Source organism: Lactuca sativa, chromosome 3 (genome assembly GCF_002870075.4).
Source record: "Lactuca sativa cultivar Salinas chromosome 3, Lsat_Salinas_v11, whole genome shotgun sequence".
Lineage (NCBI taxonomy): Eukaryota > Viridiplantae > Streptophyta > Magnoliopsida > Asterales > Asteraceae > Lactuca > Lactuca sativa.
In genome coordinates this window covers 108,648,357-108,660,653 of record NC_056625.2, presented here as the reverse complement: position 1 = coordinate 108,660,653, position 12,297 = coordinate 108,648,357, and the positions used below count along the sequence as shown (strand labels likewise).

At 36.7% G+C, this 12,297-nt stretch overlaps 1 non-coding gene and 1 pseudogene across 1 annotated transcript; one reads left to right on the top strand and one right to left on the bottom strand.

The window, feature by feature from the left end:
* Positions 1-885: 885 nt before the first annotated feature.
* Positions 886-992, top strand: LOC111898088 (small nucleolar RNA R71). Its single transcript, XR_002852492.1, has one exon. It is a non-coding gene; the product is annotated as a small nucleolar RNA R71 (small nucleolar RNA).
* An 8,267-nt stretch (positions 993-9,259) lies between these two features.
* LOC128133124 (5S ribosomal RNA) lies at positions 9,260-9,377 on the bottom strand (annotated as a pseudogene).
* Positions 9,378-12,297: the final 2,920 nt, after the last annotated feature.

The window sequence follows — 12,297 nt, the reverse complement described above, 5'->3', positions numbered from 1 at the left end:
TCAACACCACGTCATGGCGCTTTTCATTTTCTTTCTTTTGACTTTCTTCTCGACTTTCCTGCTTAACATCCATGTTGTTTCTGTCAGTGAGAGTCAGCTGAGTAATAATTTTCCCACTTCTTGTCGTTACGACTTGGATTTGAGCTCCCTTCGGGTTTTGTTCGGTATTTACAGGAAGTCTTCCCAGTGGTCTTTTATTGATTTGCTTAGCTAGTTGCCCAAGTTGTTTTTCAATGTTCAGGATTGAAGCTTATTGATTTCTGAGTAGAGCTTGCTGATCCCTGATTAAAGTTTGTGGTTCTCTAATTGCTGCTTCGGTTCCTCGTGCCTTTTTTCGGATGCAGCCGCAAAGCGGGTAAGCATTGACTCGAAATCGGGTTTCTTTCTGGAGTTGGTTCCTCTCGTTGGTAAAAGCCTCTTCCTCTTTGTTCATACTTCTCTTCTTTGGCTTTTTGAACTCATCATAACCATTTCTTCTTGGGCTTTCTCCAATTTTCATCAAATCGATCACCACTCGAGTAGAAAGCTTGAACCTTTCGGTTTCCATTTTGATTAAGATCACATTCTTTATTCAAATGTGGCCCGTTACAGTTTTCACACCTAACTCTTATAACATGGATTGTTTGATCTATCATAGTCATCCTCCTATCCATGTTTTGCAACATTGCTAAAACCGCCGACATATCTTCCGAAGCTGAATGTTCTGACCCCCTTGTTACCTCATTTCGCGGGTTATGATACTCTCTAGAGTGTTTAGAAAAATTTTCAATGAGCTCCTTGATTTTTGCGGGATTTTTCTTTGTTAAGGGTCCTTAAGAGTCAATGAGTTGCCTTGTAGTGACATTCACCCCATCGTAAAAGATTGAAACTTCTTGTTGCATATTTAAGTTGTTTTGGGTGCAATTTCGATGTAGACCCTTGTAGTGCTCCCATGCTTCAAATAGCAAATCGCCCATTTTTTGTTCAAAATTAGCAATGACCTTTATGAGCTTAGCCACCTTGGATGGTGGGCAAAATTGTCCCAAAAATTCCTCCCGCATTTTTGCCCATGTAGTGATCGCGTCTGGTGGAAGTTCCTTTAGCCAATCCTTTGCAGCTCCCTTGAAAGTGACCGAATGCATTTGCAACAACACCGTTTCTCATGGAACATTTGGAATGTTGAAGTAGTCGGTGATATGGTTGACTTCATCAAGATTCTTGTATACATCTTCATGATCTTTTCCGGTGAATTTAATCTCCTTTAGTGCATCAAGGATGTGCTCCTTCAGTTCAAATGTGGCAGTGGCTGGTATGGTGGGTTGCAAATGGCCCAGTCTGGTGACGTCACAAATTCTTTTCTTGTATGCCTTCATGGAAATGTCGGCAATGTCTGCCATGATGTTTTCGGGTTCGCTTTCTTGCTTGCTTCCTTTTTCCGATTCATAGTCACTTTCTTCCTCTTCTGTTTTGTACACGAAGTCCTCTTGTGTTGGTTTGTTCTCTAAGCTTTCGATATTTGGTGTTTTGCTTGATTCTCCCACTTGCTTTCCCCTCCTCTTGCTGAAAACCGATTTGAGATTCTTGAAAGGTGATTTCTTTGGTGTTGCAGATTCTCCTACGGTTTTATCCGTGTTTTTCCGAAAAGTTGATTCCGAGTCTTCAAGTGGTGGGATCAAAGGTGTATTTGATCCACGGGTCATAAACGAACTACAAACAAACAATTAAACGCGTAAAAGGAACAAAAAAGAAATTAAAAGTTTACTGTTACGACACCACGATGTAGTGTTATTTACCACGTCGTGGTGATTCAAAAAGAAGAAAAACCTAAATAAAGTTTAAAAACAAATAGAAGCAAAATCCTAATAAAATACTAGATTAAAAGTAATTAAAATTAGACCGCTTCCCAACAACGGCACCAAAAACTTGACGTGGAAAATAATTACGCAACAGTTTATCCTACCAATGTAACTACTTTCTACTTAAGGCAGTGTACCTTGTTGTAAATAGTATAGCTCAATAGACAGGTATCGGACGCATGGAACGGTAATACTAGCTAATTTTTACCAACTACTAACAAAATTAATAAGGAAATAAGAAAAATGTTTTTTTCTCTAGTTTTGCAAGACTAAAAACTTAATTAACTAAGCTAGTCTAACAATTAGCTAAAGCAATTATCAAACTAAAGCAAGGAAGAAAAAGAGATGATTTAAACTAATGTATTCAAGAGACTTTCGTTTATCTTCAATTTACATGCTATTATGGTTGATTTATGGAAGTGCAATGGATTAATGTTCAATTAGTTACCGATTCCTAAGATAACCAAGTTAATATTCACTAACTTAATCCTATAGCAAACTAGTTCATTTATACGGTGATCAGACGGATAAATAACAAGCTTACTAGTGTTCGGTTCAAGTTCAATTAGACTTGTAATTAATCAAATTAGTTTATTGATTCAATTCAATACATGATAGGTCATCATATATTAGCTCCCACAATTATTTACCCACCTTTTCTATCTAACCCTAAGTTTTAGCCAAAACTCTAGTCCTACAATTTTTGCAATCCACAAGGATCATAAGATTCAACCTCAATTAAGAAAGATATTCATCCAAACTAAATTGAACTCATCAATAAATAGATAAAAACAGTTATCATAATCACAAGAGGTTCTTTAATATGCTAATTAAATAAATAACCAAATTAAACTTAATCCAACCATAAATCAAACCACAAATAATCAAGTAAATCTTTGCCAAACGAAATTCATGGGGTTTTAGCCAATGATTTCAGCATATAAAGTCATAAAAACGAATTCTATATGCAAAAACATGATTAATCTAGTATGTAAAAACGTAATTAAGAAGTATTTGCCTTGTTACTCTAAATTCCAAAGCTTCAGCCGATTTCTTCTCTCCCAAGCTTCAATACAGATCCTTGGTCTTCAAAAATCGTCCAAAGCTCACAGCAAAAAGTTCCTAATTCGGAGATAATGTCATCTATTTATACTTTCCCAAAAAACAGACCACCACGTCGTGATCTTCGTGATTATCCCGTATTCAGCAAGTCTTCGAAGTCAATCGGGAAAAGTCAAAATACCACGTCGTGGTGATGTCACCATGATGTGTTGGGTATATTTTTCTTCATCTAATAATCTTTAATCAAATCCCTTAGCTTCTAGCTTCCTTTCTGCTCCAATCACATCTTTTACCCTACAACACAATATATAACAAATTAAGTACCTTTTGTTCTATAAAGGGTATAAAAGTAACGAAAATATTAAGATATGACATACAGTTATATGTATGGATATGCACATATCAATTTCCTCCACCCTACCAGTATACAAAGTCTGACCTTTTGCTTGTGATATATAAGTATCTTTTGAAAAAAAAATGAATTCAAAATAGTGTAACTAAAGTCAAAACTACACGAATGGTCGTTTTAGTTAGCTGAAAATTGCTACTTTTGTTACATTTGGATCTTCAAGGTACTAAATTTCATGTATTTTATATTTGGAAGTGGGTCACGATGTGAGTTATGGACGTCACGTCATGAGGCAGCTTTGGCTCGTGAGCACACATTTCTTAGGGTGTCACAACGTGAGTCATTACTGGTTACGTCGTGAGGAACATCTGATGGCCAAACCCTATTTTTCGGTTATTTAATGGAATGCGGAGGCTAGGGCTGCTCATCCTCATCCTCTTTCACTCTCTAACCTCAAGAAACCCTAATCATAATCCTCTTAGTGATTCTTAGTCATTTTCGGTACATTTTCTAGCATGAAGAAGAAGAGAAGAAGTAAATAATTGTCCTAGTGGTGGAGTTTTCAAAGAAGCATCATCATCATCATCATCATCATCATCATCATCATCTGTTTTTTCTATTGAACCTTTGTAAGTGTCAAAGGCTTAAACTATATGGCTAGATCTAGAATTTTGTACCATTTCTTCATGGTTAAGCAAGCTTGAGTGGAGAGTGTCCATAAAGTTAGCAACTTTATGGATTTTAAGGGTCCTTTGAGCATCATATAGTCTAGATCTAGAAGTTGGTGATGTTGGGTTTTGAGCATTCTAACACTCCTAAGTATACATGCAACCCTCAATACCTTGGATATATGTTTTCTCTATTATACATGCAAATATGAGCTTTCCAAGGTATTCATCCTAACTAGCATAATAACATGATTCATATGAATATATCAAGTTAGAATTACATACCTCTTTGATGTAGAAAGTCGTCATAAAGTTGAGTGCCTAGTGCCCCAAGTGTGACACCTCAAATGGCTCACACAACACCAAATACAAATGGAATGACTTGAGAGAAATTGGAACACTTCATAAAATCGGCTAGCCCTTTCTATTCTCACATAGTGACCGATTTTTCCCAAGAGTGTGATCTTTATATAGTGTCATAATTAGGGTAAACCCTAATTGTCATGGCTTTCCATTTCCTTGGATCCACGGGTTCAAATACACCATGGAGCATCCTATGGGTTTTAGCCCAACTTGATAATCCATGGAGTCTTAGCCGACTATACAAGTATGGATGATTTACACAATCTACCCATATATTTAATTAGTCTTATTTTGATCACTTAATTAATCCTAGATTAATTCTTGATCAATACTAATTAAATAATCTTATTAATATATTAGAACTTATAATATATTAACAAACCTTAAGTGTTATTTCTCTCATTATAGTCTATCCAAATGCATGATGCCATGCAACCCAAATGGACCATGCCGGGTCGGGTCAAGTCTTACCAATTATAGTTATGGACTTAGACATTAATCCAACAATCTGCCACTTGGATAAGTCTAAAACTATTATTGCGCATGACTTCAAGAACCGACTGGAAATCGTAGCTCTCAAAAGCTTCTGTCGAACTCTGACCTTTGTCAATGACTTGTCCATTAGATAATGGATTATATATTCCTCCATTATAGATATCATATGGACTGAGACATGGATTATAATCATTCTCCCTGTCCATTTGTTGTTTCCCGATTTCCGATTTATCACGACTGACTAATTGAACAAATCAAATCAGTCCTGGCCCGGCCGAGCACTTACATTTGTCATCACCAAATCATCGAGGGGCCCACATATATCGCTTTTATCCCGAAGGTAAAAGGAATGGATAAACTTCGACTCATATGGCTTGTTCTACTACTTGTTGAATCATACACAAAGGCACGCTTTATAACACCGATTTACCAAATGTGTTTTCGTGCAATCAATGTACAACCAACTCATAGTAACAACTCATATCTCTAGGTTTGAAGAATATAAGATATTATCGTCTCATGATCACTCGTGATAAAATCCATGATGTGATTCCAATGAGCGCGAGTTGAATCCAATACTCAGAACTTATGAGCACTCATGAGTGTTGTATCCCTTTGTCCAACATCTTAGACCTCTACAAGCCAACCCATGACAGTCTTAATTCATATCTACTTCCAACATATGACCGACTGTGGATGGTTTGAATAACTTAGTCATCCAAAACAATGACCTAGTTATTCAGGAAGTTAAAACATGCAAAGTGAAACACAATAATAATTGAATCCAATATGGTGTCAAAACCTATGAACATAAATAAAACACCTTTTATTTATCACCAAATGATTACACATTATTCATTGTATACTGTTTCAGCTATCAACTTTATTCTTGAATTTAAAACACTAGTTGTACCATGCTCCAAGCATGTACACTATGTTTTCTAAACACTAGTCATGCCATACACCAAGTATGCATACTATGTTTGTCTATGATCTTTACTTTGTGAAATAGATCAATTGAACATAACTCCAATGATCCACTTTTCACAGTACCAAATCCTTACTGCAAATGCAAGAATTCCAAATTCATGCCATTTACTGAAATCTGTTAGATTCTAAACTTATATGCATTGATCCTCTTGTAATGATTATGCACAAAGTCGCAAAGACTTGACAATAAACATTACAGAGCATTCCAAAGGAGATCAGCTCCTTGGAAACATCCTTCTTGCATATAAGTTTCCTAATCTTACACAGATTGAATAATTTCTAACTTCGAAACATTTCCAGATTCCATTTTAACTATCACTTCTGAACAAGAGTTGCATCCTTATAGATTATGTCAATATGAGTAACCAATCTTTGGTAAACCTTAGATTGTCCTCGACAATTTTTTAATCCTTTTAGTCATATCCAAATCTAGACCTTTTCCCTTCTTAATGCCCCAAGCATTTTGGAAAATTTTAGAAAGGATGAATATAACACATGTAATCGATCCTATATTCAAAGCATATGGGACACGATTCATGATGTCTCACATAAAGACTAAACCAGTCTTTTGCTATAACATTTCCATTTCTATTTGCCAAGTTCTCATAACTCATATTATGAAAAGGGATGTCGTAATCATATTCGAATTTGAGAACGCAAATATTAGACCCATATACAGAATTTCGTTATGTTGAGTCATTCCAACATGAAATTCATATATATGCTTGACTAAATACGATTAAAACCTCAATCTAAGCTTTTAGATTTGAGATGAAGTATAATTTCCTCTCCCTTAATTATAGCAAAACAACTCTTTCCCAATTGAAACCTTTTGTTTTCTATAATTAACATTGCTAACTTGCAATCTTTATGATAATTATCATGCTCCCAATAACATGATGATTATTAGCATAACACTTATGCTCCCACTAGCTTTGACATGTACTCAGAAATCAGCTGGACTTCTAGAAATCAATACTTTATTGACTTTCTTACCAAAGTTCAGATTTCTGATACTAGATTGCTTTGATAAAACTTTATCATAATCATACACCTTATCTTAGATAGCTCATAGGTGTGTCTAAGCAATTTTAAGAATTATGAAAAGGGATGCCGTAATCATAGTCTTGATTGTTTAGACCTTTGCCACTTCTCACAAGTCCATGTTAGTGTGCCGCTAAACCACACACGCTCCACTAACGACTTTGAGAATGCAAATATCACAATTGCTATCTAGCTAAAATCTACTTAGTGAAAGTGTTTCCTCACCATCATTTTCATGAATCATAGAGAAACCTTATGACACTTAGATTTAATGGGGTATGTGTTCTTATCCATGTGAATTGTCAAAACCATAGTCACAAGACAAGGATAATGACAAATCCAAACTCATATGGACTAAACTCAATCTTAATTTGTTGCCACCTAGCAGCTCAAGGGCCTGCCATTGCTTCCACGTTTTTGTGCAACCAATTGAGAACTCTAAGAACTCATATGCAAAGCCAACTTTAATTGGAATGGGCACAAAATATGTCAACACGATAGGTTATGAACCTCAAGTCGTGTGCTAGTGAAGAACTTCAGATTTTATTCTTGATTAGTTCTTGACACTTTCAAGAACTGTAAGACTCCCACTGTCCTCTTGACATATAAGACTTTCTTGTCAGATATTCAAGTGATAGTGTGGATTCTAATCAAGACAAACACTTCACACAATTGGCCTTAGTTGGTCTTTGTTTTATAAAAAACATCACAACTTACCAATTTCAAATGTACAAGAGTAAAAAACTTTTACTCTTACATTTGACATGTGTTTTAAACCTTCTTTAAGACATGTCACTCAAGTTACAGTCTTGGAGTATGACTCTAAGACTTGTATTGGAACAAAGTATGACTCATCTTCTTGATTTAACCATTCCAAAAATTCAAGATTCCTCTTCTTAGTCATAAGAATGCACTAAGATGTCCTTAAAGGATCAATTGTGATATGGTATCTTAATCATTAAGATGATCATAAACATGATACTAAAGTACTCTCCTATCTTTTCAGATTTGAGAAACTTTTATCTTTCTGCCTAATTTGACTCTTCTTATTCGCACTTCCTTACATTGAAACTTTTCCAATGTTTCTGAATTATACTTAAACTTGTAAGTATAACCATATTTATTGAACTTAAGTAAACCATGACGAATAGTCTTATCGATCTTTTGTCGTTTACTTGACTCACACATCCATGTGAACAAGTAGTTAGTCTTAATTTTCCAATGCTTGAAAGTTCTCATTCATCATTCCATACAACTTGCATGATTCCAAGTTTCTATCCAACTGAAACTTAGGTGATGAGAATCTTTCCTTATTTGGTAAATTTAGACACTACCAAAAATGAAAGAATCAAATTCATATTTCCACTCTTGCTCTTAATGGAATCTTATAAGCAACAAAAAATTTCACAAATGCCATTGTAAGGATACTTAAAATAAATAAAATCAAATATTTTCCTTTTATTTTAAAACTTCGCGAAAAAACTTATCCTTACAATCCATATGAAAACTTGTTGTTATGTATTCCTAAGCAATATATATCATAACTCTTAAGAAGTAGCTCAAAAATCCGATCTTCAAACTATGCGATTGAAATCCATCTTCGCGATCAGATTCAACATATTCTTTCTTTAAGTTCCTTCACTTTTCTTTGATTCTTAAAAACATCAACATGTGACCCTGTCACATCATGTATCAAGAATCTCAGAATGGAAACTTAGCTGAGTTAGATAGTGGACTTTACCTGAAGTAGAGTCAAACTTATTGAGTTTAACATCCTTAGGTAAAATTGGCAGCTTCGCAACTAACGCCCCTTCCTTTGGCAATGGACCCTTGATAATTGGACTATCTCAGACTTAGCCTCTTTCTCTTTACCATTTGGTCAACCGAGTTGACTATGGCCGATCCCTTTCCATTGGGAAAATAGAGCTTTACTGGATATCCAATGTCATCATTGTCAATGTCCATAAAGTTTTAGGAAGTTGATCTTAGCAAATAGATAAGATCATTAAGGGTGTTGTCATAGTATGTTTCATAGGAGTCCCAAAGGAACTCACTATGTGACTTAGAAAGTGATTGATCATCAACTTCCTCTATGTAACATCCCCCTCTGGCACGTATCACAATATTGTCCGCTTTGGGCCACTCGGCACGAGGACTTCCCAGGGGTCACCCATCCTGGTACTACTCCCGCCCGAGCACGCTTAACTGCAGAGTTCTTATGGGATCTGCTGCCCTCACGGCTTTTAAACGCGTTGTGACAAGGAAGGTTTCCACACCCCTTTATAAGGAAATGTTTTGTTCTCCTTCCAAGCCGATGTGGGATCAGATCTAACCCACTTTCACCCCCCATTATAGGGTTCGACGTCCCCTTCGAACACATCAACCCGTGCCCTAGCTTTGATACCATTTGTAACATCCCCCTCTGGCACATATCACAATATTGTCCGCTTTGGGCCACTCAGCACGAGGACTTCCCAGGGGGTCACCCATCCTGGTACTACTCCCGCCCGAGCATGCTTAACTGCAGAGTTCTTATGGGATCTGCTGCCCTCACAGCTTTTAAACGCGTTGTGACAAGGAAGGTATCCACACCCCTTTATAAGGAAATGTTTCGTTCTCCTTCCAAGCCGATGTGGGATCAGATCTAACCCACTTTAATTGTAACGCCCGTGTTTCTGGGCTTGCCATTTTTAGCAATGTAATAGTCTAGGTTAACCTTTGTAACCCCAATTTGAAATAATAAAATGTATTATTTGTGAATTATTGGAATTATGTGATTTATGTGTCAATTTTCTTAATTTTTATAAGTTAATGAATTAAGAATAAATTGAGCGCCAAAATTTAAGTATTAGATATGCCCGATATCTTTGCATAAAGTTGTAGCGGTTGAAACAAGGATTCCGGAGATATAAGGAATGCCAAAATCCGAGTTATAACGAAGAAGTTATAACCTGTCGAAGTTTCGTGACAGAACCGGCACGACGCCGAGTGACGTAAAATATGAATTTAAGATAGAGCGATATTTAGCCTTAGCGATCTAAATGAAATTCATAGATTTCGTTAAACCGAGAGTGTGCATAAAAGGAACGCCCAAATCTGACTTCGTATGAGGAAGTTATGATTTTTCTAAGTTTCGACTTAGCGGTATGCAGCCCGAATACTCGATTTGAGATCGAGCGGTTTTTAGCCGAAGCAATCTAAATGAGAATCGAAGATCTCGTTGTTAGTAGCAAAACGATGAAAAGTTAGGCGAGAACGGACGTCGGACGAAGAAGTTATGATTTTATAACAAAGTTTTCCTGTCCGGGCCTTCTAAAAATAATTAATAAAAATAAAATTCAAAATTAGTCGACGGAGTCTAAATGAAAGTTGTAGAGTATGATCTCACCTTCGCGTGGATATAAAGATCGTCGAAAACGGAGTTCGTATGAAGGAGATATGAATTTTTGAAGTTTAATAAATATTTAATATTTATTTTTAATTTAACCTCCGATATTATCCGAAGAGGAGTCAGTCAGTCTATCCGAAGTACGCCCCGCGTACAGCGAAGGGTGACGAACCAGCACTCGAGTACTCCGGAGTCGTATGCGATGACGTAAGAGGACCGATGACGTAAGTGCTGACGACAACCGAGGCGTACACCCTGCGTACCCCGAAGTTACGCCCCGCGTACGTGCGAAGGTTCAGCCTATAAAAGGGGATCCGAAGGCAGCTCTTTTCTTTTTACAAATTCCATCCTTCTCTCTAGTCTTTTGCCTCGTTTTGCGTGCCGTTTGTACCCCGAAGCCCCGGTATTATTCCCGAGCCCCGAAGCGAGATCCGAAGCCCCGAGAATCCCGAAGAGCGTTATTCCCGAGCCGAAGCCCTGCCCGCGAGGAGCCCGGTTTTTGTGAAGATCTTCCAGATCTACGGAGAGACGCTGCTTCTATAAGCCGTAGTGCTATCGGATCATCTTCTGATCAAGTGAGTGTGTAGTTATTTCCTTTCCAACGCAATATTATGAAGTATTTAATATAAAATACGTGCTACATGTAGATATTTTGTGGTTATATGTGTGAATGTATATTAACTCTCTTCTATCTCATAGATCTGATATATTCTCTACGAAATACGTGTTATGTGTGTATGCCTCATCTGTTATGTGGAATATGTATTGATAAAAGCATGCTATATAGGTTTTATAAACAATGTATAAAAATGTATATTTTTATCTACTAATATGTTGGGTAGAACATGGGTAGATAATTGGTGTGAAATAAACAGATGAGAGGCCTCGGTGTTATTGGTGTTATTCTAGTCATTCAGCAGAGTATGGATGACGACCACGGACTATTCTAGATTGTCCTGTGGAACACTAGCAGGCTCATTACCTGTAGGTGTTGTGAACGACGTGTTCACCGGTGTACTCTATCCCCCACATGGTTGCCTTTAGGACACTTATTGTTGAGGAAGCCCCTCTGCAGTAATGTCCGTCCCGATGAAAAATCCTGAAATAAGTTCCTTATAATAGACGTTATTTTTAGGAACGTAAGGTGAGGATAACGGGAATGGGTAATCGGGTTTTTTGTTGATTGTTGTAATTAAATATAATTATTGTGGGTTTGAAAACCCTATATGCTCACCAGGCTCCCAAGCCTAACCCACTCAGTTTATTTGTATTACAGGAAGTGGCGTAAGAGCTTAAGATGGGCGAATCATCAAGTTGTTTTGTTTACAAGTCTGTATATGTATATATTTGTTGAATGACTTGTAATGTTATCGTTTATGCTTTATGATCTGTATCGGAACATGACATCCCGACTTTTGATTATAAAACGAAATCATATTTCTATATGAAATGTTTTGATAAATATCTATTTTATCATGTTTTGTTTTTGGGAACAAATTCCGCATCTCTTTTAAAATCAAACGGATTTACTCTGAAAATGTATTAAAAAGCATAAATGAAATCGGTCTTTTCTGGCCGAGATTTTGGGGATGTCACAGTTGGTATCAGAGCATTAGTTTAAGCGAACTAGGAATTTGTAGGATTTCTAGAGTTAAACTTAGTATGCTAAGTGGAGATTGTGAGATGTGTGTCTGATAAATTTTAGACACGAGCACTAGTTTATTTTAGGAAAGTTGCCTAAAATGCTTTTATGTGCTAAATGTTATATGTTGCCATATATGATATTGTTTGTTCGGATCTACGGTTTGGTGCCAACCGGATCTGAAGGTTTATGTGTTTAGGATTCTAAGCGTATGTATACGATATTAGAACTAGCATGTAATCGTTTGGAGTAATAAGGTGAAATTTTTCGGTGTGTAGATCAAAAATGGTGAGAACAAGAAGCGGAGTTGGAAATGATGATGAAAACAGGAATCAACCGCCTGTAAATCAACAAGTACCTGTTGTAGCTGCTGCACCTGAGCCGATAACAATGGCTGGTGTACAAATGATGATTCAAATGATGTTGGCTCGTCAGATGGAAGAAACAAGATGCCTGCTTAG